Below are 5796 nucleotides of genomic sequence, written 5' to 3'. Positions count from 1 at the left end.
CATGCACACACACAGGATAAAGAAAGAAAAATCACAAGAATATTACAGAATAGAGGAAAAAAGGGGATGTGATTGGAGAGAGCCACAGAGGGGGATTCTATGGTACTGGCAATGATCTATATCTTTCTTTCTTTTTTTTAGAGCCAGAGTCTTGCTCAGTCACCCAGGCTGGAGTGTAGTGGCATGATGGCATGATCATGGTTCACTGCAGCCTCAAACTCTTGGCTCAAGTGATCCTCCCGCCTCAGCTTCCAGGGTAGCTAGGATTACAGGAATATGCCACTATGCATGTTTACTTTTTGTAGAGATGGGGTCTTACTATGTTGCCCAGGCTGGTCTCCAAATCCTGGCTTAAGCTGTCCTCCCACCTCAGCCTCCCAAAGCCCTGGGATTACCACTGAGCCCAGCAATATCTAATTCTTTCTTTCTTTCTTTCTTTCTTTATTTTGAGATGGAGTCTTGCTCTGTCGCCCAGGCTGGAGTGCAGTGGTGCAATCTCCACTCACTGCAAGCTCCGCCTCCTAGGTTCACGCCATTCTCTTGCCTCAGCCTCCTGAGTAGCTGGGACTACAGGTGCCCGCCACCACGCCTGGCTAATTTTTTGTACTTTTAGTAGAGATGGAGTTTCACCGTGTTAGCCAGGATGGTCTCAATCTCCTGACCTTGTGATCCACCTGCCTCGGCCTCCCAAAGTGCTGGGATTACAGGCATGAGCCACCGCACCCAGCCTTTTAGCAATATCTAATTCTTAACAGAAATAATTATACAGTTGTTCATTTTAGCATGTTATTATTATGCTATTGGTTGATGTATGTTTGGATACTCTTCTATATTTTAATAGAGTTCACAATTAAAACGTAAGGAAATAATAAAAACAAAAAAGTAACCCAAAAATGCAAAAAAAAAAAATAAATAGTACTTTTTAATTTTAAAACACACTAAAACAAAACTTAATGGCCTCCAACTGATGAAGGGCTATTGCAAATCATTAGACAAAATATAAATATCCCAAAAGGAAAAAGGACAAAGACTAAGACTATGCACAGGCAAGTCTCACAAAAGGGAAGAAAAGGCCGGGCACAGTGGCTCACACCTGTAATCCCAGCACTTTGGGAGGCTGCTGCCAGTAAATCATCTGAGGTCAGGAGTTCAAGACCAGCTTGGCCAACATGATGAAACCCTGTCTCTACTAAAAATACAAAAAAAAATTAGCTGGGTGTGGTGGCACATGCCTGTAATCACAGCTATTAGGGAGGCTGAGGCAGGAGAATTGCTTGAACCTGGGAAGCAGTGGTTGCAGTGAGCCCAGATGGCACCACTACACTCCAGCCTGGGAGACAGAGTGAGACTCCGTCTCAAAAAAAACAGGGAGAAAAAAAGTAAACAGCTCATGGCTTAGCCAAGGTTCTCTAAACAACAGAGCCTGAACAAGATTTAAGCATGAATGCTTTATAGGGAGAAACAATCCCAGGGCAGGGAGAGTGAAGGATGAGAAACAGATCCAGCGGGCCTACAAAGAGGTTACAAGGAAAACCTAACAGTGCTGTGCCAATGGTTCAGCGGCTAAAATGTGTATTAACAGTTCATGCATTTGGCTGGGCGCGGTGGCTCATGCCTGTAATCCCAGAACTTTGGAAGCCCAAAGTGGCTGGATTACCTGAGGTCAGGAGTTTGAGACCAGTCTAGCCAACATGGTGAAACCCCATCTCTACTAAAAATACAAAAATTAGCCAGGTGTGGCAGCAGATGCCTGTAATCCCAGCTACTCGGGAGGCAGAGGCAGGAGCATCGCTTGAACCCAGGAGGTGGAGGTTGTGGTGAGCCGAGATTGTGACAGTGCAATCCAGCCTGGGTGATGGTGCGAGACTCCACCTCAAAAAAATAAAAATATAGGCTGGGCACGGTGGCTCACGCCTGTAATCCCAGCACTTTGGGAGGCCGAGGCGGGCGGATCACAAGGTCAGGAGATCGAGACCATCCTGGCTAACACGGTGAAACCCCGTCTCTACTAAAAATACAAAAAATTAGCCGTGCTCGGTGGCGGGCGCCTGCAGTCCCAGCTACTCAGGAGGCTGAGGCAGGAGAAAGGTGTGAACCCGGGAGGCGGAGATTGCAGTGAGCCGAGATCGTGCCACTGCACTCCAGCCTGAGCAACAGAACAAGACTCCATCTCAAAAAAATAAATAAATAAAAATTAAAATTAAAAAATAAAAACATAAAGTAATACATAAATAATAATTTTTAAAAAACAGTTCATGCATCATACCTGTCCACATGCCTGACCTAATACCCCAGGTAGGGACACTTTACCAGTTAATGGAAAGCAGAGTAAAAACTTTTCAGAAACTTTCACACCTTCATGGAAAGCTTATTCTTCTAATTACACAAGTAACATCAGCAAAAAAAAAAAAAAAGGAACAACTTCCCCTGGACAGAAGGCAATGCTGGCATATGAAGAAGAATCTTCTGAAGGGGAGTCTGATGATGAAATAGCAAGGATTCTGATGATAATTGGGATGAAGATGAGGAAGAAAGTACTCATATAATATGTCCTCATATAATATGTTCAAACAATGAGAAGGAGTAGCTACTGAAGAAAGAAAAAGAAAAAACAGTTCCTTGTTCAAAAGAAAGCCTTAGCATTGTACTTTGCAGAGATGAATACCTACAGCACAGAATTCACTCACAAGCAGTCCCTTGCAGAGGGGTTTGTTGGCTTGAGAGTCCCATGAGAGGGTAAATATTGCCTGATGTTGCCTGCCGTGGGGAGCTTCAAGTCATGCCGCTCCACCAAAGGTGCTGGCATTGGCATGTGTGCAGTGAGTGAGAACTGAGATGTAGATGGAAAGTCAGAGCTTTTGCTAACCTGAAAGCCAGTTACATTGCTCCACTGGTACTTTTCTAAACTCAAAGCTTAAGGATAAATTTTGTCCATATAATTGTATATATCATGTGCATACATTTTTTTTTTCTTTTAAACAAGGTCTCACTCTGTCTTCCAGGCAGTAATGCAGCGTCACAATCATGGCTCCTGGGTTCACTTCCTACAATCACCTCCCAGGTTCAAGTGATCCTCCTGCCTCAGCCTCCCAAGTAGCTAGGACTACAGCCATGCCACCACACCCGGCTAATCTTTTAATTTTTAGTGGTGGCTGGGCATAGTGGCTCACACTTCTAATCCCAGCACTTTGGGAAGCTGAGGCAGGCAGATTGCTTGAGTCCAGGAGTTTGAGACCAGCCTGGGCAACATGGGGAAACCCCATTTCTACTAAAAATACAAAAAATTATCCAGGTGTGGTGGCATGCACCTGTAGTCCCCTCTACTCAGAAGGCTGAGGTAGGAGGATCACTTGAGCCAAGGGGGTCGAGGCTGCAGTGAGCTGTGATCACACCACTGCACTCAGCCTGGCCAATGACAGAGTGAGACTCGGTCTCAAAAAATAATCTAATAATTTTTAGTACAGGTGGGATTTCACCATGTTGCCTAAGCTTAAATTTTTTAAAACAAAAAACATGAGCACAACAATATTCAGTATTTGTCTCTAATTAGGCAAAAAAGCTTAAATTTGTGGAAGTGCCTCAATGAAATTGCGCAATTACCAATGATCCAATCTTCAATGGCAGAATATGAAGAGTAGATGAGTCTTTAGTTGGCTACAATTCAGAGGTGAGAACATCCAACAACTTGGTGGCAAGATGACCACATGGCAACCAACATTATATCCCCTCACTGCCCTTAGCTGAAACGAGCATCTCCTTAGTAGGCAAAGGTACAGTCTGAAAACAACAAGCAGACCAGCAGCTAAGATGTCTAGGTAGGAGGTGTTGCACCTGGGCCATAGTGTCAAACTTCTAAAATACTACTACAAAAATTTTAATATGAAATTGTAATAATTATGCTTATTGATCTTATTTTGATCAACTGGATTTACTTCGTTATTAAAATATATATATTTTTTGAGACAGAGTCTGGCTCTGTCGCCCAGGCTGGAGTGCAGTGGCACAATCTCAGCTCACTGCAACCTCCTCCTTCCAGGTTTAAGCGAGTATCCTGCCTCAGCCTCCCGAGTAGTTGGGATTACAGGCACCCACGACCACACCCTGCTAATTTTTTGTATTTTTAGTAGAGATGTGGTTTCGCCATGTTGGTCAGGCTGGTCTCAAACTCCTGATCTCAAGTGATCCACCCACCTTGGCCTCCCAAAGTGCTGGGATTACAGGTGTGAGCCACTGTGCCCGGCCATTAAAATTTATTCTTTTATGGTTACATTTGCCTTCAGCCTCAATTCCACTGAATATTAATTTTAATAGCCAACTTTTTACATTTGGCCAGAATGTAGGTGGTGCTCTTCTACTTTGTAGGTAAATAAACCATGTGTGCATTGCATAAATACAATATGAGAAGAAAACTGGCCAAAATGTTGACCAATTAACTGGGTGCCAGTGAATTATTTTCTTCTTTGTACATAATTTTCTGTTTCTTCAAATATATTTATAGTTAGATCTAAATATATATATATATATAGATGAGTAGATTGGTAGGTAGGTAGATAGATTTAAGAAGATAAATAAATTCTCTTTTTGCAAAAATAACAGTTATGTAACAGATATCTTTTAAATGCAGACTTTGACAACTCTGCTATTACATTTTATTACAAATGAGCCTGTTGAAATTGTTTTGAACATTATGATAGATAGCCTGGGCAACATAGTGAGACACCATCTCTACAAAAATTTTTTAAAATTAAAATTAACTGGGTATGGTGGCATGTGCCTAAAGTCCTGGCTACTTGGGAGGCTGAAGCAGGAGGATTAGTTGAGCCTAAGAGTTTGAGGCTGCAGTGAGCCATGATTGTGCCACTGCACTCCAGCCTGGGAAATACAGTGAGACCTCATCTCTTGAAAAAAAAAAATTAAAATATTATAACACTGCACAAATTCTGACTTTGGGAGTTCATGCTGGGGTTGTACAATGATTTTAAATGGCCCAAATCTTGTCTTTTGCATCATTATGTTTGCAGTGGGGGTCAGTAAACTGAGATTGAGTATTCATTCAGTTAATTAACAGCCTAACTATTGCAAATAGGGGAGAAGAAAATTTACATCTACTACCTTATTGCAAAAACAGGTTTAGGCCATTTGGCAACTGTAGTTTAAGACAAAAGAATGAGAACTGAAATGCTGACTATGAAAGTAAGATCAATTAGAACATCGCTCAACCTAAGTTTTCCAAGTAACTGATTCTAACCAGGAACTTTTGTGTGGAAAAAACTGGGTTTTTGTTTTGTTCTGTTTTCTACAAATGTCTGAGGTAGGAAAACAAGGCTTCCCAGTGCATGGCAGTCTTGACAATGATCCTCAAGATCTGATCTTTGCCTTCAGCCTTGGCTGAGGATAAAAGGGAACCCTCCACCCGCCACCCACCATGGGAGAGAAGACCTGAAAATTTGTTTTTTAAAAAAAATACACAACTCTGTAATATATGGAAAAATGATAATTCTACCTACGTCATAGAATATTTTTTAAAAATCAAAATGAATTAAACATGTTAAAGTATAAAAGAAAAGAGAGAAAAGAAAAAATAAAACATAAAAAAAGAGAAAAGAAAAGAAAAAAATGTGTATTTGGTCTTAGGGTAGAAAATAATCTTTTTAAGCAGGACAAAACAAGCCCACTAAAGTAGTAAGGGAAATAAAGAAACAGTAAATTTTCCTTGCACGACATACAAGGATATATGTTGCAGAAATATTTATGATAGCAAAAAAATAGAATACTACAGCTAAACATCCACCACTA

At 41.4% G+C, this 5796-nt stretch overlaps 1 non-coding gene across 1 annotated transcript; it reads right to left on the bottom strand.

Moving 5' to 3' along the window:
- Window positions 1-5300: 5300 nt before the first annotated feature.
- LOC115932384 (small Cajal body-specific RNA 20) lies at window positions 5301-5440 on the bottom strand. Its single transcript, XR_004068667.2, has one exon.
- Between the last annotated feature and the right edge of the window lie 356 nt (window positions 5441-5796).

This window comes from Gorilla gorilla, chromosome 1 (assembly GCF_029281585.2).
Source record: "Gorilla gorilla gorilla isolate KB3781 chromosome 1, NHGRI_mGorGor1-v2.1_pri, whole genome shotgun sequence".
Lineage (NCBI taxonomy): Eukaryota > Metazoa > Chordata > Mammalia > Primates > Hominidae > Gorilla > Gorilla gorilla.
The sequence above is the reverse complement of the archived record's forward strand: the minus strand, read 5'-3'. Positions and strand labels throughout refer to the sequence as shown.